This window comes from Acomys russatus, chromosome 8 (genome assembly GCF_903995435.1).
Source record: "Acomys russatus chromosome 8, mAcoRus1.1, whole genome shotgun sequence".
NCBI lineage: Eukaryota > Metazoa > Chordata > Mammalia > Rodentia > Muridae > Acomys > Acomys russatus.
Genome location: NC_067144.1, coordinates 65,827,313 through 65,851,441, shown reverse-complemented (window position 1 = coordinate 65,851,441; position 24,129 = coordinate 65,827,313).

Genomic DNA, 24,129 nt, shown 5'->3' with positions numbered 1-24,129 from the left:
TTTTGACTACTGTCAGATTTCTCCATCTCTTAGCTATTCAGAGAGTGGTCTAGCAACCGTTTGTTTGGACAAGGAAACCTGCCACCTTGTTTCTTTTATGCCTTGTCAGTCAAAGTGACACTTGAAAATCTTAGGCATGACTTAACCCACTTTCAAAGCAAGGAGAACTTGGGAATTAAGGCTTTGCAAAGAAAGTTTACTCAGCGGAGTCAATAGCCAAGTCATGAGAGTGAAGGAGAACAAAACCAGGCCTTTGCCTGCCCCATGGTAACATTTTTCAGCATTACTGAGCAGGGAGCTAGCCCTAGGCTAACGTTCTTACTGATAACTCACTCCCACAAAGGTTCATGATTTTTTTTTTTTTTTACTAAAATTGACTTCTCTGTCCGGCCTCATCTGTGTTGTGGAATATTTATTTAGCTTTCTTAAGAATTTATACTTTTAAATGTGCAAATTAGTAAAGGTATATTTTAAAAAGAAACATTAAGTACTGCTTACCTTGGTTGCCTTATGCGAGTGTACTTCTATTGCATGTCCCCCAAATGGCTTACTTTAAGTTGTGGTCTATTTTGAATTGAGCTTATTAGAGCGTATTTTTCAGGAAAAAAAAAAAAAACTCACCTCTCATGAAAACATATACACGAATTAAAATATTATTACACTGGTATCATTGACTTCTTTCATTGTTGTGACAGAACACCTGACAAGAATAACCCCAGGAAGGAAGTATTGTCTTGGCTTACAGTTTAAACATATTCATCAGAGTCGGCCTAAGAACTGTACTGTCAGCGGAGGTGGGCCTTTCCATCTGAACCAGTCTAACCTGGGCAGTCTCTCCCAGGCTATCCCAGCTGATTCTGGACCCTGCACAGTTGATAATCAAGTTAACCATTGCATATATACAATGATGAGGGAAACATGAGATGTTCAAACATATTCCAAAGAAATCATAAGGATACATAAATTCTATGTATTTTAAACATATATACACATTCACATATTTATATAACCATGTGTTATAACCAGATTCCCCAAATGAATGTTATGAGATAATGGACATCTGACTAATATATTATCATGAAATACAATGAGATACCATGCAATGAAGTATAACTAGGGCCACTTATAACATGGGAATCAAGACTACCACCAACAAAATCCATTATGTGGTTTTGGGCAAGAAACATTCATATGACTGTGCCTTTCTAACACTTGATCTCAGGGCCAACTGAATTCAGAGTATCCCAGTCACTGAATCCCAGTCAAGAATTGCAGTTTAGCAGAGCCAGAGCCCCTGGAGCCAGTAAATCCACTGAAAAGTTACTCACTTAATTTCCTTTTCCAACTCCCAGATCTTAGACAATGATCCTGAACTTACATTTCACTGCCATTCTGAATTTAGGGAGAAGTGCATCTAACACCTTCTAGATGCTTTCCAAGAAGGAGCAGAAACAGCTACACATGTTTACCTCTGTTATGAGTGACATTATGCCTAGACCTACGCCCAGAGTTTTGTGCTGCATTGATATTTGGTGAAACTGAGGGAGTGGTCAGGTATAATTTCTCTTCTGTAATAATTACTCTTCAGTGTCAAGTTGACTAAATAAGTGAGGGTTTCAGCGAGGCGTACCTTAGGCACATCTATGAGAGAATGCCCACAGGGTTAGCGAGAGGAGAAGGCTCACCCTGAATATGGGCAGCACCATCCCGGAGGGAAAGGTCCTAAACTGATAAAGGAGAAACAAAGCTGTGCCCTAGAATTCCAATTCCTGACATCACCAGCTTCGAGCAAGCAGCTGCATACTTTCGCCACTACAGCCAAAAGCCAGTTTTGCACGTATGCTTCCCTGTTTTGACAGCGTGTACCTTCAGATCTGGAGCTGCAGTAATTCTTGCCTTAAGCTACATTTAGTTTGGCATTTGACCACAGCAATGATAAGAGTAACAAACACACATTCTGTACTGTTCTCTATAAGCTCCCTCAGCCTAAAGATTTTCTTATCAAGGGGATTAAGAACAGTGTCTGCTTATTGAGTGAGCAGGGAGGTCAGAACCCCGGCAGCCCACATCATTTAAACAACTTATCTAAACTCTTCCTTCAGATCTTGGTGCTGTCTTATCTACTCACACTGTAATGCCTGCCTCCCACAGCCCCTGGTTGGCAACTCGGCTCCCGAGTGTGAACATAGCTCCTCTGTGCCCCTAGGACCTGCAGCATCCTTCTTCCAAGTTATAAACATGTGGGACTAACAAGGCCAGATGGCCAGCCGTCCCCACAAGCAGGACAAGGACCACAGGACTGTGAAGAGTTGAATTGGGACAAAGCAGGACTATTAGCTGATAAAGAACAGTCCAAGATGGAGCAGAAGAATTAGTGAGATTTATGTAGTCAGCTGAGAGAAAATCCATGTGTAAATTGGATCAAAGGGCAGAGTTTGACCTCTTTAAATTCAAAGTTTCTTCATAATGGAAGAGTGTACAGGCTGTGCAACATACTGACTGCTTAGAGAGAAGCTGGGGAGATAAGGCGGCAGCAGTGACTGCCATGTTTAGGGGTTTAGGCTTTATCCTAAAAGCAAAAAGAGGAATTGAATATATATGATAAAGACTGTTTGAATTTATTTATTTTTCTTTTTTTCTGTTAACAGATGGTGAAGGGCATCGCAATAACAGTTTGTGAGCTAATTAAATGGAGTATAAATAAGATGTCTTCCTCAAAAGCCTTTCTTCTAGTGATGTAAGGACTGATTCAGAAAATATTGATTTAGAGCATTTGTTAATGTTGGATGTAGGAAGAATTCTTAGACACAGCAAACAAGAACAGTGTTTCAAGTTACATTTATCTTCCAGATGTGTGTGTGTGTGTGTGTGTGTGTATGTTCAGTAAAAACTTATTCCATAGAATATTTGAAACACATTACATATTTTATTTTGTTTTTATTTAAGATTATTAGTTAACTTTATTAACTCTATCTTTGCTTAACTGAAATTTAAATGTAACCCAGTGTCCTGAATTGTACCTGACAACCGTGGTTGTTGAGGAACACAGAGCTTAGAAGTAGACTGCCTGATAACAGGAAAGCATCCGCCCAGAGGAGCCAGGTCCTGTGATAGTTCTGCCATGAAAGGAAGCTCAGTTAGTAGGGAGAGGTCAGACCCCTCTGAACTTGGCTTTTTTTCATGTCAAGCAACAACAGTTTTACGCACCACTTCCTCTTGCTATTATAGCTGCTCACAAAAGATATTTTATATTAGTAAAGTTGCCTTGCTTGTCACAGTGGCAGGGTTTCTTTACTTCCAGGGCAGAGAGATCCTGAAAATTAATCCCCAGGTAATTGGATCAGAGAAATTAACTTGGGAAGAACCACAGGACAAAAAGAGAAAGTAAGTGTATAAGACAATAGAAGGAAGCTTTAGAGTGCATCTGCCCCACCATAAGGTAAACAAAAACTTCCTAAATAAAATACAAGAGAGGAAAAATATAACAGGAAAAGTTTCATTTTATAAAAACTAATTTATTAAAGCTGTTGCTAATAGACAAAACAACAATCCATAAACTTAGTGAAGTATTAAAACGTGTGTATCCACAAAGGTCTTAGTCAATAACATTTAAAAAACTCCAGACACCAATAATAAATTATAAGCCAACTTTAAAGTAGAGAAGAGTAAAGCTATTTCATAAGAAGAAACAATATCACTAATGACTATGCTCTTGGGAAAGTGATCAATGTTGGAAAACACATTTCCCTGACTTTTTTTTGTCTTTTAAAAAATTTTTTTATTAATTTATTCTTTTTTTTATTAATTTATTCTTGTTACATCTCAATGGTTATCCCATCCCTTGTATCCTCCCATTCTTCCCTCCTGCCCATTTTACCCTTATTCCCCTCTACTATGACTGTTCCTGAGAGGGATTTCCTCCCCTTGTATATGCTCATAGGGTATCAAGTCTCTTCTTGGTAACCTGCTATCCTTCTTCTGAGTGCCACCAGGTCTCCCCCTCCAGGGGACATGGTCAAATGTGAGGCACCAGAGTACGTGTGAAAGTCATACCCCACTCTCCACTCAAGGTTACTCCACTCAGTAGAATGAACAAAATTTCAAAGGCTGAGTGTACGCAAGCCTGAGGTATGGGACAAGTAAAACTCATAGATTCTGTGCAGAAGAGCAAAATAGTATAACTTTGTACAGTAGTTTGGTGACTTTTTAAAAATAAAATTAAAAATATAACTCACTGGTCTTATGTACATATGTTATAGTTTCAAGTTTTGTGTTTTATTGTTTTTTGTTTGCTTTTTACTGTTTTAAAATTTTAATTAATATATTTTTATTGCTTTGTCTGTTTTTTCTTTTACTTGCCTGTTTTAAAAAAAATCAAGGAAAAAGGCTTGGAGTTAGATGGGGGGAAAGATGAGAGGAGGTCCTGGGAGGACATGGAGGGGAGGGAAAACTGTGATAAAAATATAATGCATAAATTTAAAAAAATTTTTTTATTATTAATTTATTCTTGTTACATCTCAATGGTTATCCCATCCCTTGTGTCCTCCCATTCTTCCCTCCCTCCCCTTTTCCCATTATTCCCCTCCCCTATGACTGTTCCTGAGGGGGATTACCTCCCCCTGTATATGCTCATAGGGTATCAAGTCTCTTCTCGGTAACCTGCTGTCCTTCCTCTGAGTGCCACCAGGTCTCCCGAATTTTTAATTTAAAAATAGTAAAAAAATAAAAATTATAAGTTTAGTATACAACTTAGATATTTCTATCTTATGTGTGTATACAAGAGAAATGAAAATCCACAACTACAAAGATTTATAAATCAATGGTGGTTATAGGTTATAGATTATAGGTCACAATAAACTTAACAGAAAAACAATTTAGATATCCATCAACCAGGGAATAATTTCATGTTGTCCATGATTATTCAACTCATACCACTCAATTAAAGAAGGAACAAATTACCAATACATGGAATGACATGGAGATAGTTCAGAAGCTATTCAGAGAGAAGGGCATCTCATACCAATGAGATATGATGTGTTTTGTATAGCATGATGGAAATCAAAGCAGTAGTTGTTTCTGAGGTGAGATGTAGGGGAAAAAGCTGGAAATGAACAGCGTATTTCCTCTGGGACAATGAACATATTCTGTGTGTTTTGGGGTGGTGGTTATGTGGGTGAAAACAGTTGCCAAAATTAATTGAATCCTATACTTAAAAACTACTTGTTAATTTGATGTGAACTATACTTCAGTTAAATCTGCAACAAAAATCCTTGATACTTAATTTTATATATAACCTTTGCTGGCCACCAGATGTCAAGTAAGTGGGTTAAACATTATTTTTCGTTATGTCTCTGAGACTATTGACAGTTAAGTGGTACCTGGAAGCACAGGCTCAATGTTGTAGCCGTTGGTAAGTTGCCCATCTCCCAGTAAATAACATCCCTTGCTCATATTGGTGACTGTTTAAATTTAGGAGGTCATACTCTCACAGGGCATCAAAGTAGGAAGGGACCTTTCTGGGAAGAAGATTTCAGTGGAGAAGGAGTGGGGATGAGACTGAGTAATATGGGATAAAAAGGACCAAAGTTCATTGTATATGTGAAACCGCCAAAGAATAAAAGATAAACCAATTAAAATATCTGGGACTTATCATACATTCCTGTGCAAACCACAGGCCTGTTTGTAGACAGGACTTGCATTTTACTCATGTGTTATATGTACTTTATCATTTGTATCGTTAAGATACCTTGACACATTGTGGGGTTTCAGTAAATGTTTATACTATACTGGCCCCATTTTGATACTTTAATCCAAAACAGCACCAGGACACATTCCTGAACAAGTTTTCCTCTGAGAAGTTGAAAAAAAAAATGACCTTGGGATCTGGTCCTTGACTTAGCCTGTCACAGTTTAATCATCTTATGGAGAGGAGTGGGGCTGTCTTGTTTGGAATAGAAGAAGAAAAGTGGAGTTTGAAATAGGTAACAACATAGTAAGTTTTTTTCCATTGGGAATGTGTTAGCTTAGTGAATGGCATTAGTTATTAGAGAAACGGAAGCTAATGCCATGATCTCTGTCTCTGCTTTCAGCTACCATACTCAAACTTACAATTTATATGACATAATGAAAATTTATTTCTTGTACTTTATGTGATGCTATTAATAGCTTACTGATTTTCATTGTTGTCTTGTTTATTACAAATCTGGCACCAGTTATCATGCTTCTAAATTTAATGACACAAAAATGATTCCTTTTTAGGTATGTGATACACACACACACACACACACACACACACACACACACACACACACACACATGCATCAGTGTGACCAAAATACCTGACAGACATCAAGGAGCAACAGTGAATTTTGCCTTGTGGCTTCAGCAAGCTGTCATCCATTATGAGTGGGGAAGACGAAGCAGATGGGGACCAGTAGATGGCCATGGAAAGATTCCACAGACTCCTCAAACAGTGCTAGCAACTGGAGGCCAAATGGTCCAAACAAGAGACAGGGGAACACTTGTTCAGATCCAAACTGGAACAAGCTATTCAGGTTCTGAAACCTTCCTCTCTTTTCTGTTTATCCTAGTACCTTCCCCGTATTCACATCTGTTTCAAGATCAGCCAACCAGTCTCTAGAGGAGAGCTCTGTCTGTTTTCATGACCTCTGAATTTTTTTGTTCTCAATATTCATTGGCTTTCTCTACTTTCACAATGACGCAGAAGCAAGTTTCATTCTTGTGACACAAAGAGTCCTAGGTTTTTTGAGTAACCAATTGCCAGTGATGTTCTGGGGGCTCTTCCCTTCAGGGGAAAAAAACTAGTGGATTATATGGAAACATTACATTGGGAACTGTCAATGCCAAATGCTCACTTGCAAGTCATTTTAATTCTTTAATGAAACCACCACAAACTAAGCAAACAAGGTCATCTTTTACATGTTTTCAATATTACATGTGATCTTCTGCATTTTGGTAATTCTAATGTCAGTTTTGAAATAATCCTCCTCTCTTTTTGTTTACAGTCACTTGCCTGGCTTACTACAAAGTCTCCTTAGCCACTTTCTACAAAACTGGAGACCTAAAGGGTCACACTGACCTTCTTTTAATTGAATGTTCCAAGTACTCTGGCCCATCCAGCAGAACCCTGTAAAATTTGGTGGCTATGCCGCATTAAAATATCACTGCCAAAGACATATCTTGCAACATTTTATTATTTTATGTAGTGAGGTTTTGTCCATATTAACTAAAGCAAAGTTTCAGTTAATCCAAATTAAAATTTTATTTTCTAATATATGTATATATATATACATATATATGTAAGATATTTAAACATGTAAGGGCTATTATTGATATAAGCAAAGTGAATAAGATGCAATAATAAAATAGAATTATAAATAATTTACAACAAATTTAACACCATGTAACTTTCTTCATGATAAAACATTGTATATAGTTATAAAATATAAAATTATAAAATACATAATATATAAAAGAATTATCACTTATCCATGGCACAACATTTGCCAAAATCCCAGTGGACACATGAAACATAAACTGTGTTTTTATCTTCAAAGTTGTACCTATGATAAAGCTTACTTTATAAATTGGTATCATAAGAATTAATAATAATGATTGACAATAAAACAAAATGATTGAGATATAACTGCTGATGTTACTATTCATGCTTTGGAGATGTCACTAGGTAACATAAGGGCTTCATGGATGCAGAATTAGTCATACGATAACTGAGATGGCTACTGAGTGACTAAGGAACAGGTAGCATATACCCTGAACGGTATCGTGTTCATGGCCGAGACAGAATGGAATGGAGCAGCACAGGATTTCACCACACTTCTCTGAAAAGTATGCAATCCAAGCTTAACTAATTGGTCCTTAGCAGGATTGTCCATTCTGTGTTTTCAGAGCATAGCTTGTTTGGGATTGAGTTAAGATGATGAGCATGAATTTAGGGATAAAGCAGAACTGCTGTGTGTTTTATATAATATGTTATTCATTGCTTAGGTTATATGTGGCAAATACCATAAAAAGAGGAACCAAATTCTGGTGGCACTTGGTCTTAGAATAGCCTGGAGGTAAAATGACACATTTTTATTGCCTTCATCATGCTACATTTATCTATTTAAAGATATTAATTTAAGATTGAGCTTAAAGACACAGAAAAGCACAAGAGGGGAAGTAAAACTTGCTAGTGGTTCAACTTCTTTTAACTTCATGCAACTTTACAGAAAGAAGTGACAATATATCTTCAATCTCTAGAATAATGCTAATCAAAATGACTATTTTTACTACTTATTTTTAGGACCTTCTAACAACATTTCTTGCCGTGACTGCAGAATTACATCCAAAACCCCTGGTTTTCCCATGACATATAAATCTATTAAAAGTTAAACCTGAATCATAGATAGGATGCAAAGATAGATCTCAGATTAACTAGTCATTACCACTCTCTGTCACATGCATGAGAGTTCTGGGCATACCTCATCTTCAACTACTTGGAGTGGGTTAGAATTAGACCAGTTCCTTGCTGTTGTTTACATATGGAAGTAGGTAATAAGATTCAGCCTGCTGACTCTTTCTTCTTCATGATTCCTCTAGCTTTCTCTGCCCATTGACTTGAGTGTGCAGCGTAGATACCCTCTCCCAATTTGTTACCTTCATTGAAAACATACATGTTGTTTTAAAAGTTTTTTTTTTTTTTAAAATAACACTATGAAGTGTAGAGCAAACCATTTTGTATAAGAGGTACCCATTTCTTTTTTTTTTATTAATTTATTCTTGTTACATCTCAATGGTTCTTCCATCCCTTGTATCCTCCCATTCTTCCCTCCCTCCCATTTTCCCATTATTCCCCTCCCCTATGACTGTTCTTGAGGTACCCATTTCTTATGATAGCAGGAATGTTACTTGCTGACAGTGTGCAACTGACTTTATAGGAATTACTCTTGACAAAGAGAACAACAGTTCTCAAGGCATTCAACCAATATATTGAGGCTGCCTAATTTTCATGGCTGTAAACTCTATTGCCAGTTTCAGAAAGGCAATAAAGTACTTGCATTATTCCACCTTAAGAAAAACATCAGTATTCTCTCATTGAAGCTCTCTCTCTCTCTCTCTCTCTCTCTCTCTCTCTCTCTCTCTCTCTCTCTCTCTCTCTCTCTCTCTCTCTCTCTCTCTCTCACACACACACACACACACTCAGGGATTCTTAGCATGAACAACAAATTCCTGAGCAACTGATCACAGAATTGTGGCTATTAATGTAATGTAAGAACTCTAACACTTCATATTGTTCCTTTTGCTTTTCTTCTTCTCCTGGGAGGTGGTATGGGCGTTTGGATTTTCTCTTATTAGACATTTCTTACCAGATCCAACTCACAGCAGTGGCCTAGGATGCTTCCAGAGAGTAACATCCAAACTTGATATGCTCTATAAAGGGAACCAAGTATTATTTTGGGGGTGGGGATCCAAGTATTTAATTACTGTAGATTTGTTTCTATGGCTCAAATGTTTGTGTTTTTCCTAATTTATTCTGGAATCCTAATTGCTAAGGTGACAGTAATAGCGTAGTGGTGAGGGACTATTAGATCATAGGTATAGTAAGAAGGTACATCAAAGTTCACCTTCATTAAATGTCAAATCCGCTAGTGCTTGTAAGCTTCATTTCTTACAGCTTTTAGAACATCGAGGGATATGTTTGTGTGGTATTTTTTAAAGGACCTCATTTATCTAAGGGTGTCTTCATTATAAAGCTGAAGAAAACTTTAGATTTCTGATCTTCCCCTCACCTCCTGAGTATCTGCATTACAAACATGTACCATAAATACTTGTTTTATAGGATGCTGGGAATCAAAACTAAGATATAATGTGTGCTAGATAACTGAGCTGTATCACCAGAGCTTTGATGTATCCTAGCAGTCTGAGTGGAATAAAGCATCCATAAACCAGATTAAGCCTGACCCTATTGTATAATCAAAATATCATTTTTTCTCAAAGATTGGATTATTTTGTTTTAGAGGATTTTATTTGTTATGTGAAATAATCTCATAGCAAACTCAAGTAGACTAAGTTGGGAGCATACGGTATAAAAAAGATACATAGAACCTTAATTTTCCAACACAAGAAAAAGTATACTTAGAGGTGATCATAGGACACAGGTGACATGAAAGAAGAGGGGACAATTAGTCCAGGTTAAAGGTTCAAATGAAGATGGGGATGGAAAGCAAGGATAGAGAGTAAGTGAATCAGCGCTATGGATGTAAAGAGAAAAATAGCACGACTTTAAAAAAAGGTAAATTCTGGCTAAAGGTTCTGAAAAAGTGAGCTGTATGTAGCCAGAAGGTATATGAGCATACACAACTTAAGACTCATGATAAGGAGAAAAGACCTGGGTGGCCACAGGAAATAAAAAATACCAGGACAGTTCATCAAAAGGATACAAGAGAATACCACAACATAAATAAGACACAGGACTTAACACACACATTTCAATAAAAGCTGAACATTAGTGGTCCCAATTAAAGCCCCCCTCAAGTACCAAAGACAGAGAAGTGGGACATGCCCCTTGGGCTAGTATGCAGATATAAGTGAGTATATACCATTTGAGTCTTTCTGCTTCTGGGTTAACTCACTCATTATGATCATTTCTAGCTCAGTTCCCTCCATTTGTCCACTTTTTCTTGATTGCTTCTGTGACCCATCTATCATTCAATTGTATGTGGTTTAGTCCCCGTGAGTTTATGTACTTTCTGTAGTTTAACTTTCTGTTGATAAAAAAGACAGGATGATATTTATATTTTCCTATATTTAATAAGACTTTCTTTGTGTTCTAATACATGATCACTTTTTCAGGAAGGTCCATGGGTGCTGCTTAGAATGTATATTCTTTAGTGTGTGGGGGGCATGTTCTGTAGAAGTATGGTATAGGTTCATATAAATTTTGTTGTTTTGAAAGTTTACACAGTACTTTGTAGTGCCCATTGGTCACATTTCATCAATAAGGTAGAGTTTCACAAAAACAAACTGACTTGAGGGAACATGAGAAGCAAGGTCATAGGGAAGAGAAGGGCATGTCTATAAATCAAATAAGGGTGACAGTTGGGGCAAGTGGGAACCAGATGAGGGAGAGAGATGGCCTCTGCAACATGGTTAAAATCAATTCCAAACACTTAGGTAATCCACATTTCAATCCTCTCAAGCAGCACACACTAATTTTTATAAATGGCATGTTTATGGATTCCTTTATTGCAAAACAAGAATTCCCAGACTTTCATCATGAAGGTACAAAACACATAAGGAACTAATAAAGTCCCAAGTCTACAAGAGTAGATAGCCACATAACCATGCTCATCCAAGACTGCATGTTAAGGTGTGAGGAGAGTCTAAAGAAAGCAACTAAAATGTGCTGGGAGGCTCAAAAAAGGCCTCATGGGGAGGGGAATGCTGCTGCAGAATTACCATGTAGTGTGACCCAGACAAGAGTTAGGTGTTCTGGGGAAATTGGCCTTACTGAACTAGCCTTTCAGGCCATAATGTTTTGTGGTAATTCTTTCCTATCTATTACTTTATTTGAACCACAAACCAATGTAGGTATACATTATATCTCTATTTTTAAGCTCTTGAAATATATGGTCACAAACAACAGCAACAGCAACAACAACAACAACAACAACAACAAAACCATTCTTATATTATTCACTAGAGGTAGACATGACTTCTGAGTCCAGGATCTTTTGATTCAATGGCTTCTTTTTATTGATTCCAAAACATTCTCCTGAGAACATTCTAGACAAATCTCTTCAAGTGCCCCATTTATGGCATTTGAGGCAAGAATGGAAAGCTGAACACAGTGTAATTGGGTCAGAGTCACTAAAGCATGTAGTTTGGGGAACAGCAAATGCCTCGGCAAAGAAATGAAGCTGCAATCATTCCTTTTTTGTTGCTGTTGCTGTTGTTTTGTTTTTGTTTTTGCTTTTCAAGACATGGTTTATCTGTGTAGCCTTGGCTGCCCTGGTCTCACTTTGTAGTCCAGGCTAGCCTTGAACTCACAAAGATCTGCCTGCCTCTGCCTCATTGAGTGCTGGGATTACCACAACTGGTTGCAAAGCTGCACGCTCTTATTTTATTCTATTTCTAGTTTTTACCTTTAATTTTGTTTACACACACTAATATATACTCATGACCACCCACCTTCCTCTCTCCTCATTCCTACCTTACCATATGCCATGAGACTACCACCTCATGATTTTAGGTGAAGTCTCTCTTTTCTCATTACTCTTAGCATTGTCTCTATATTTATACAAATATTACCCCAGTTAAAATTTTCTCAGTCCCCACATTCAGATCAAGGGGGCATAGACATTGTTTTCCCAAACTCCAGAATCCATCTTATCTTGTACTTGAATGTAAAGTGAACTATGGTAATTGATCTATAGTTTTCCCATTCTTGGGAGCCAATTTATATGGTTTATATTTGTATTGAGAAGCACTGTGAGCACAACGAATTACAAGCTAAACTTTCTAGTTAAAAATTTACTTGGCTAGTCATTTGTAGTGGTGTTGTTTCACATAGAGGTGGCTGGGCAGCTGCTCTCTTGATCTAGGCTACTCATTAAAAGTCCCATGGCACTGATTTCGAAAGAGTTAGCCAGTCAAGCCTAGCATTTGGGCCAAATTCCAGATTAGGTCATTGGGTTCTGCCTCTTAAATTTTCTGTGTCTTTTCATGGTATTCCTGGTTATTTTCTTGGTCCTTTCTTTAGAGGGATGGTAATATGTTTTCAATAGTCAAGTGTGTATACATCATTCTTTGTGACACTGTCATCTAAGTCAGAAGGTCAACAGGTCTGAGATATTGCAATAAGGTTTCCTTTGTGCAGTAAATGGAAGAGTCTTTGGTCATTCTTATTTTTCAGTAACCTGTTGTTAAGTAACGAATCCCTCAGAAAACTTTGTGGCTTAAAGCAATGACATTTAACATACTCAGATTTCTGCAATCTAGGGGAGGGTTGTGGATATAAATGTTACTGTTCTGGTTGGCATCCATAGGGTCTCCCCAAAGTCTGGGTATTGGAATTATCTGATGGCTGCCTCACTGGTGTGGCTGGCACATGACGCTGACTTTTGGCTGGGACTTCTGTAGGGGTCTGTGGTTGATATATGGCCTTTCCATTTGGTTACTTAGTCCTTTTACAGTGTGGTTGCTATGTTTTAAGGATTGATTTCTAAAGAAAGAATTAGGTTGAAATTCAATTTTCTTTTCTAATTTAGCCTGGGGAATGTCTGTGGCATTCTGTTTGTGCATGAAGAGTCATTATGTCCAGTGAATACTCAAAAGGAAGGAAATGGATTGGTACTTTTGGAAAATATATTTTATTAATTAAATTCTGTTTTGAAAATTCCATTCATGGATATAATGCATTCTGATGACCACTACCCTTCATCCTATTTCCCTCCCACTCCCATCATACCCCTCTCTTCCCTTTAAGTTTCTTTTCCCCCTTCATGCTTTTTTTGTTGTTTTGTGACCCATTTAATTTAATAAAGGCCAGGTTATAGAACTAGTGCCTGGTGGGTTTGCCAGTGGATATACAACTGAGCCCAGTTGACACAATACATTCCAGATGAACGACACATACCTGTTTTAAGCTTGCTCAAAATGCTACAAAACCCAGATGTTCAAGCCAGAAGTATGTGGCCGTGGCCGACTTTTTCTTGCTCTTCAGCCTATAAGTCTTACATGTGTATCTTCCTCCTAAAATCCAATCTTTTCCTCCCAACCATCGCTACAGTTTGTGAGATGAACATGGTGTTTGAGGGTCTCCTGGGTACTTATCTTCATATCCTTTAATCAGATTTCTTACTGCTCTGACAATAGGCTGTCTAAACCATAAACAGGACCACTACCAAAGAAATAATCTCCCAATCTTCCCATACAGAATGGGTGTTAAAATCTCGTATCAGCACAGCACACAAGAACATCTCTAAATTTGTGGACTTTGACTATCCTTTCCTGCCAACAAGCACTGAAGCCTCCTATGATTAGAGGATGTCCCACCTTCTGAATATTGGTGGGAGGTACAAGATAGTTCCTACAGGAAAAATTTAAAAGTTTAGATCACACATATGCTGTCTTCCCAAGACCTAGGAGAGTAGGGATCTAGATTTCTTCAAGTTCTGTGTGGAACACAGATGGTTTTATAAAACAAAACGAAACTATACTTATACTTTCTTGTCTCAACACACTGTACAGATTATTTCATCCCTGGCCATCAAAACATGTTTTATTTTCTCCTGACACCATTCTATAATTTATACCAATTTTTTTCTTATTGGTACCAGTAATTGAGGTTCAGTGTTTACAAGTTCTTGTTCTGTGATTCGAGGATATGAAATAAAAAAAATAGTAGCAGAGGAACTTTACGTTTAAGTAAATAGAAAAATAATCATCCTATAATTGAATTCAATCCTGACATTATCTGCCTGGATTTAGTTTTAGATCCAATGGGCTAGGAGAATAAAAGCATCAGAAACAGGAAGAACTGTTAAGAGCGCAGGTTCTGACTTCCTGTTTTTGTTCGTGTTAAATGCACTGAATGCTATTCTAAGTGATACTTGTGAAAAATAACATACACTATTTTGTCGACAGTAGGCAGCATGAGGCAGTAGTTTATAAACTAAATATATTTAAAAAAAAAAGCTATAGTAAGTCGGGTGAGGTAGTGCATGCGTGTAATCCTGGCACTCAGGGAGGCAGAGGCAGGTGGATCTCTGTGAGTTCAAGGCCAGCCTGGTCTACAAAGCAAGTCCAGGACAGCCAAAGCTACACAAAAAAACACTATCTTGAAAACCAAAACAATTAGCTGTAGTAATAATTTAAAATTAATCTTTGAAGGCTGCCATGAAAGTTTTATTATGGTGTCTTTATATTCCTCAGAAAAGGGAAGCCCCCACTTCCTACCCATCCCCTTCCCATGCACCCCAGCTCATTAAGTCATATGAGGTCTGAGTGTGTTCTCTTCCCCTGTGGCCTGGCAAGGCAGTCCCACCAGGGGAAGGGATCAAAAATCAGGCGACAGAGTTCATATCAGAGATGGCCCCTGCTGCCCTTACTAGAGGACCCACATGAAATCTGAGCTGCCCGTTGTCCACACCTGTGTTAGGAGCCTAGGTCCAGTCCATGCATGGATCTTGATTGGTATTTCAGTGTCAGTAAACTCATCTGAGTCCTGATTAGTTGGCTCTGTTGGTATTCTTGTGGAGTTCTTGGCACCTACAGGTTCTTTTCTCCTTCCCCCCACTTTTCCACAGGACTCCTTCTTTATCACCTCATTTTTTTTTTTACTGTGAGTCTCAGCATCTGTTTTGAATGCCTGCTGCATGAAGCCTCTAAAAGGACAACTCTGCAAGGACACTGTCTGCAAGCACAGCAGAGTGTCATTAATAGACACACAGCAATCATGAATACTACAAATAAAGCCACATTTTAAGAAATTGTGCCTAAAACTCCAACATGTGCATTTCTGGAGACACATTTCGAACTACTTGTAGACTATCAGATTCACTGCTTGACATTTAGCTGTCACACGTGATTAATCTGAGAGAAAATTGTTCTTCCTTCCTGCCACCCCTGAAATTTTCACCAGATTTCCTATGAGTTGCCCAGTGTTTGTCTGTGGGTCTCAGCATTTGTTTCGAACTGCCAACAGAGCCAACTAACCAGGGCCCAGAGGGGCCTTTGGAGTCTGAAGCACCAAGCAAGGACCATGCATGGACGGTACCTAGGTCTTCTACATAGATGTAGCCAGTGGGTAGCTCAGGCTTCATGTGCATCCTCTGGTAAGGGGAATGGGGCTGTCTCTGTCATGGCCTCTGTGGCCTGCTTTTGGATCACTTCCTCATAATGGGACTGCCTTGACAGGCCACAGTCCTAATATGACTTGATGAGCTTAGTGAGTGGGTGGGACTCCATTTTCCCCAAGGAATAAGGGAAGGGGGATGAAGGAAGGAGGCTGGAACTGGGAGGAGAGGATGGACGGGGCTACAGCTGGGATGTAAAGTGAATAAATAAATACATTTTTTAAAAGGTAGAAATTATAGAAAGAAAACTGTTATTCACTTTGTCCCATTTTGACTCATTCATGTGGGGTTGTCAAACTGTGTCAGGCATGCTCCATCAGAGATCTTGAGTATGTATTCTTGACTATTGTGTTTTATGTTGTTGACCTTAGCCAAACATTATGTCATCAAGAGGCTTGTGTTGGGGCTGACATATCAGCAAGACATCCTGTCTTTCCCACCCTAGTCAGTCTCAGACCTAGCATTTAAAGAAAACAACATGCCGTTAAATTCCCAAATTCTTGCAACTGTTAGTAGAAATGTGCCAGAAAATGTCATAATTTGAAGGATAGAGAAAGAATACAAGTAACATAGAATTCCTTCTTGCGAAGGGGCCAACCTGAAGTTAGTGCCGCAGAGCACTTTGGGAAAGTGGATTCCTTGTAGATCAATATATGTTCAGCCTGTTAATACACAGCAGATTTCTGGGTGGTCTAGAAGGCTGCTGCTTCATAAAGTTCTTATGACAGAGGTCTTCATTTATCAGAGTAATTTATTTCTCCACTGACCTTTTATACATAGCATTAAAGATAAATGTATAGTGACTCAGATGCATTAGTAACCGCAATGGAAATAAAAGTTGCTGTTAAAGGAGTATTGTAAACATTTGGAAGATGAACAATCTGAAATGATATTTCTCTTGGAAATTTTAGTTGCTTTCTCTTCACTGCGTTTTTTTTTCCTCCTACTTGCTGTCAGTGTGTCAGTGTTATTTTGAAACTATAGTCAGCGGGACCACACTAGAAGTTTTCCTTCATATTTAGCTTTTCTTCATCTCCCTTTCCAGCTATTAGTCATCTTTGCTGATGACAGAGTCTTAATGTGCAGAGATCCATTATCTTGAGACTGTGGATTAGCTGTCACCCAGGCTAGACCTGGTTCCTAGCCACTGCTTTCAAACCAATTAGTCCTACTAAGCGGCTGACATTGGTGAATATGGAACATCCAAGGACACATCGCTGAAGCTACCTTTTAAAGCTTTTCTTAATAATAAAAGGTGAGTTTATATTGTCATCTTCTGCCCAAAGTCCTTAATCTTCCGTATTCTAAACACTTCACCACGTGGATCTTACTCTCAGGAATTTAAAAATAGCATTTACCTATTTTGTTTTCTTTTTTCATTTCCCCCCAATTTTCTCCTTCTCATGTCTCTCACTGTGATATTTGACTTCTTATCGTTGCTGTGTTCTACAGATCTGATGCCTTTCTCTTGGTTTTATTCCTATTTCTTATTTTTGCCTGTGGTTAGAGTCTAATGTTTCCAAGTTCCTGGCCTCTGGTTCAGTGAACTAAAATAAAGCCCACAGATGTTTGCAAAGCATCAAGAAAACTCTACTTAGAACAAAAAAAATACAAATATCAGAATGCACTGCATGAATGAAGACACTCAAGAGTCCTAGTTATTCTGTGGATTTCTTTTGTGGGGTTAAAGAGAAGGAATGGCTTGGCTACTAAGGGTGTACGTAGGATAGTTCTTTCTGCCTTCGTTGCTAAGGTGTACATAGGGTGGTTCTTTCTGGCTTGGTTGCTAAGGTGTACATGGAATGGCTCTTTCTGGCTAGGTTGCTAAGGGCATATGTAGGATGGTTCTTTCTTTGGGCTGATGAGTTGGGTCATATCATCATTTTCTATGTGCATGTCCCTTTCCATAATACATCTGATTTTACTGTATGCCTGCTTGATTAGATTTCTCATTTTGTCAAGGTGACGTTAGACTCCTTATGGTCTGATTTGAGTATGAAAGAGTAATGATCACCCATATTATACATGTATTATGGCTTTTAGATTTGAATCAGATAATGTAATTAAATTCCTTGCTATGCAGTTTTGATTTAAAAAAAAACCCGACGTTAACAAAAATTGACTATATTCGTTACTTCTCTTGTCATGACAAAATTATTTCAAAAGAATGTTAAGGTACAAGCGTTATTTTGACATGTTGTTCAGGTGATATACATTTTATCAAGATAGAGAAGATATCAGGGAAGATAAGACAACAGGGACACAAGGAAGCGGATCATTTCTACTGGTAGGATGTAGAGAACAGTGAATGGTTTCTAACCTTGCTTTTTTTCTGTGCATATAGTGCAGGACTTCCCAGCAATGGAATGGTGCCATTCATCCCTATGGTAAATCTTCCATGCTACTTTACCTTATCTACCTACTCCCTCACAGGTACACCTATAGTTTTATTTCCATGGTGTTTTAAGTACCATAAAGTTGACAAGAATAGACATCATACCGTGTCAGCCTGGGTCTTCTTCTGCCTTTCGGGTATCCAGACATGGTTGAGTACCAGGCCAGACTGGAAAGATTGAAGGTTAGCCTGTGGGTTAGCAGGATCTTGGTCTGTGGTGAGTGTGGGAGATATTTTCAGTGACATAGTTTATTTTTATCTTTATTGGGGGTGAATAAGGGCTATATAAACCTTGGTGAGTAGGTGGAGGTATTTGGGGTGAGTGTGCATCATCGGCTGGGGCCCGAGGTGCTGGGAATGCTTCTTGCATGAAGTGGAATTCCAGGTGCTAGTTCAACATGACCTTATAAGGAGAGAGGAGTTTTAACCTGCATCCTGGCCCACCAGGCTATGTGATTGCCTCAAAGGTGGCAGAGGTGGGGGTCTGAAGGTTTACGTGAACCAAGGTATGAGACATGCAGAACCAGAGGAAGAAGGGAGCAGTCCCAATCCTGTTGGCCTCAGGGTGAGATTTTCAGGGTTTGGCTATGTTTTGACCTCATTCTTGCTCCAGCCTGGCTTCCCCAGTTGCGTAGCATTCTGGCCCCACAATACTGAATAAAGAATTTATAGTCAGCATGCTTCTGAAAATACTTTAAATTTCATCATTAGATCATGCCAAATTAGACCACATATTTGTTTGTTAATAAAATTATTTATAATTTATGTTAGAATTATGTCATCAGATTTGTTTAAGTGTCGTGATTTGGATGTTGCTTATTGCATACATGGAACTCCTTTCTTGAGAAATTTCTTAGGTTTCTCTATTTGAAAAAAATCATTTTTTGAGAGAATGGGTGATTCCTACTCTGTTTTATACAGTAGAAAATTTAGATTCCAATTGTAGAATACTTATATAAACAGAATTTTATGTTATTCATGTTAAAGTATACTTTTGCCTTGAATATTATTCTATATAGGTTCTTTTTTGCCCTAGTTCCTTCAATCTTCTTGCTCTACTTTTCTCTCTTTTTTGTATATATTGTATTTAGAATACATCTTTAAAAAGTTAACCATAAACTAAATACAGAACTTAGCAGGCACAGAGAGAATTACTTCTGAGAGTCTCTTTAGGAAAGAGAGACAATTGAGGTAAAACAAGACTATTCTGTTGGCCTTGCAATGAGGGAAAACACACTGTAGAGAGTACATCTTGGCAGGAGACGGTTGGTGGTCTATCCAAGGTGATAAGAGAGTGTCTTCCAAATTCAGCCATTAAGAAAACAGTGTCCCGGCATTATAAGTTAAAAAAAAATACATTTCCCCAATAGCCACTCACTCTAACTACTTGGGAAAAACCATATGCCTATCTTAGGCTCCATAATGTCTGTCTTTTGAGACTCTGAGCATAGGAACTTTTTAACCTGTTTCAGGTCTCCTAATGTGTGGATTTGGTAGCAATACAAGATTTATATGAAACAGTCCAGGCATACCTACCAACATCACTGTGTCCTTCTGTCCACTCTAGACAGGCTTAGTAAATACAGTGTTTGAAGCCTCATCTAAAGTAATAACACAAGAAAAATAAACAAAAGGGATACAAATTCAAAATAATTGTAATTTACCTTTTATTTCTAATCTTGCACGTTTGAGCAGATTTCTTTTTGAATCTCATTGTTAAGACATAGGTGAACATGACTAAGAATACTATTATTAATCATTGACTTTGAATATTAGACATTTCTTTTAAAATTGCAAATAAATGGAAATTAGAGAGTTGACAGAAGACCTTTCACATATCACAAATCAATTATATTTTCTTACTCTGTTGGATTCCCTCTATTTCTTTCTCAGTATTAGTAATTATATTTAAAGTGAATTTATGTGTAAAGAAAGAAAATAATTTTTTTTTGTATTCAATACCTTAGAAAACAATGTCAGTAGGTTTGGCAGATGCATATAAGCAATTGCCCTCATTCACGTTGGTCATAGCAACAAAATTTTACTTGGATATTTAGCATATTGAGAAGGCAAATGAATGAAAAAGGAGTCAAAGAAAAGCAGAAGAGAAATACTGGAGTTAGGAGGACAAGTTACCCATTTCAAGGTTTCAAGCAACTCCTGATTCAAAGATGACCAGCCATTGAGGGAGCATTCTTCATAGCCAGCACTGTGAGGCCACCACAGAGTGGGAGCCAGGCTTTTTACAGCAAAGTGACTCACTTTCTTTTTGAGGAGTTTCCAAAAATCACGGTAATGACCAAAGTGATGGAAAGAGCACAGTTCAGAGCTCTGGACATTCAGTATAGGAGTGTGACAGTGCTTGATTCTGGCAGATCAAGCTACTGTAGTCTGCTTCTAAGTTCACCATGACCACTGAGCTTTGAGATTCTTGCAGATTACACTTTGTAAGGGAAAACATGAAAGACAAATGTAATTCTTGGAGGTAAGTTCTTCTTACTTTTCATTTACTGGAAGGTAAAGCATTAACAATCTAACAAAATTTCTCTTTGTGTAGAAATTGAAGTATTCCATTTGGTCCATGTACTAAATACTTATTGAGCCAAATGAGAAAAGAGTTTAGAAAAAAAAGAGTTCACTATATGGGATCACACAATTCTACAATAAATCTGTAGAGTTCTTTGCAAATTCACAGTAACTTCTTTAGGGAGAGTAAAGAAGGAGAAGATTAGTTATCGACTGTCAAAATAGTGCTGCACACTAAAGGAACGCAGCATTTAATGGTTTAAAATGAAGCTTAGTTATGGTGTTGCTAAAGTTTATAGCTGAGCTGGGTTGTTCTTATTCTGGCCAGTAATAATCAGTATTTGTTGGGTTTATTCATATATCTCTGCTGAAACTGTGGGAAGGCTGAAACCGAAATATCTATAATGGTCTTCACTAGAATTATATGATCTCTCATCTACCCAGTAATCTTCAGCTTTTGAAAAGAAGGTGGGAGGGGAGGAAGGAGCAAGTAGTGGAGGAGGAAAGAGAGGGAAAGAGGAGGGGGGGGGGTAAGTGAGGGAGGAAACTAAGGAGAGAGGGAGCGAGCAAGATACTAGGCGGAGTAAGTTATACCACACATTGACCAAATTTCAAGGGAAACAGAAAAACAAACAGTTTTTGATGAAACAAAACAAAACAAAACAAAACAAAAAACCCAACCCAAGTATAAGTCAGTTACTTTTTTATTGTGGTGACATAATATATGGTCCTTCCTTAAGAAAGGAAGAGTATATGTGGTTTGCAGTTAGAGTCTGTCATGGGGTGGGGAGAAAGCATGAATTAGGAGAGGCAATAGTTGGGGCTGCATTTAGTCATGAATTAGAGAGAGATGAATGTAGTTTATCAGTTTGCTTTCTTCTTTTCCCCTCCGTTTCAATCAGTGTCCTACTCCAGCCCATGGTATAGAACCAGCAACATCCCGGTTGTATCTTCCCACCTCAGTTGAACCTCTTTCGAAAGGTTATTCCAGATGTGCCCATAGGTTTATCTTTTTAGGTGATTTTAAATCTCATCAACTTGACAGTGAAGATCAACCACAAACTACAAAGCTATATTAAAATGTAAAAGAAGGGAAGAGGTCTTTAAGGTCATTTATGCAATCTGTTTCTTTCATGGAGTTTAATCAAGGGAGTCTTGTTAGGAGAAGGCACAGTTTAGCTTGACTTTTGGAAAAAAGCACAAGGAAATTTATAGTAAGTAACACAACACAAGTGAAGCCATGGCTAGATGTGAGTAATGGGAACATGGAGTCTCCTTTTACAATACTGGGTATATGGTTATGTGTGTGTGCAACTTCTCAGAGGGTAGGTAGAGTTGCTTATATTTAGTAACGATCATGATCGCCACGTAAGCTGGATAATAAGTTCATCACACGAAATACAGAGATATAAGTATGTGTGTTACTGAAACCTCTCCATGGCCTGGTGTGCTGATGTGTGTTTATTTTATTTGCTCCCTTTCCAAGTATAAGGCTGTAAACATTTATAGGTCAGACCTATTTATCTTTATTACACAAAACATTATCTTTCTGTTGTTCCTTATGGTCTATAGCAGGGATGTAGGTTGTAAATACCTTAACACATTGTTTACAAAGCAACTGAGGCTGAGTGTTTTGGATGTCTCTGAGAGTTGCACAGAAATTCTATTCCTTGGTGGAAATGTATGTGGAGCCTGAGAAGAGTTTCTCTGTCTTAGCGATTCTCAGATTTTTGGTCTTAGACTTCTTTTATATGAGAAGACTGAAGAACCCCAAAAACTCTTTTTTGGGTTGGACACATCATATGTTATATTTGCTATGTTGGAAATTAAAACAATAGCACATTTCATGTGACAATAATAAGCAAACAATAAAAGCACTGATGGTTTTAACAAAACAAAATCAGAAACATTGTAAGAGGGAGATGACCAGAACATTACCTAGTAGTGGTGTCTGGCTAAGACAGATAGGCTGCACCCACGACACCTCAGCTGCACGGTTGCCTACGCAAGCAAAACAGAAAGAGCACATCATTTGACATTCCAGTGTGGGTGAGGGACATTTTACAGGTCTTGGCCTCTAGATGAAGCACTACAGGTCTTCATGGCCATTGAAAGAGAGAGAATTTATTTTCCCCAGAGATAAGCGCCCCTGGTACATTATCCAATCTCAAGTGGTAAGCTCTAAGCAAATGCACTTATAAACAACACTAAGTGGGCTCAGCATCTTACAGGTAACAATAGGTAACAATAATAATTGTGAAAGAGAAGGTAATGGATTCCCTAGGGATGATGATGTGCAGGATCTGGGGGAGGGGAGTGGGAATGGGAGGAGTTTGTGGGAAGAGGGAAAAGTGGAAATTGTGTAAATACAGTACTCATGTATGAAATTATAAAGAAATAAAAATATGTTTCTGTCAAAGACATATTTTCCAAAAACATTAAGAAAATGCTGGTATTATTTTAGACTTTTAAAATCTTAGTAGTGTTTCACATGAACTCTGGTTCCCCATATTTGACCACGTCCTCTTGATGAGGAGGCCTGGTGGCACTCAGAGGAAGGATAGCAGGCTACCAAGAAGAGACCTGATACCCTATGAGCATATACAGAGGGAGGAGGTCCCCTTTAGTCACAGTCACAGGGGAGGGTAATAGGGGTAAAGTGGGAGGGAGGGAGGAATGGGAGAATACAAGGGATGGGATAACTATTGAGATATAATATGAATGAATTAATAAAAAAAGAAAAAGGAAAAAATAAAATCTTAGTAGTGTCTGTTCTTTTTTCCCTTTGATTTATTGTACTATGTTGTTTGGTTGAAACATGAAAGGAAATTTTGGCTTCGTGAAGCTGCTTAAAATGTGGCAACAAGAGAGATACCCCGAAAGGGTCCAAGAGATTCCTAAGATCTTCACAACATAAATACTTAGGGAAAGAACCGAGAATGAAAAAAATATATAATAGCTTTTCCCCCATCCTGATTTAAATGGGCTATTCATTGTGAATAATAGTAAAAATATTTCCTCTAATTTATTAATTTGTTGTAGCATAACAACAAAAAGCCACTGTGAGTTTTGGGTCAGTGCCCCAAATCACTTTGCCACCATGGCAAACCTGGAATAAATGACAAGCTTCAGTTATGGGCAAAAGTTTCAAAGTATCTGGTCAAATGTTTAGTTAGAATTTATAAAACTGTGGCCTTATCACTATACACCTAGCTTTAGTTAAATGATATTGTTTGCAAACACACACACACACACACACACACACACACACACACAAACCAAAACAAAACCCGAAGGCTTATTTTATACATGGCTCGTCCTCAAAACTGG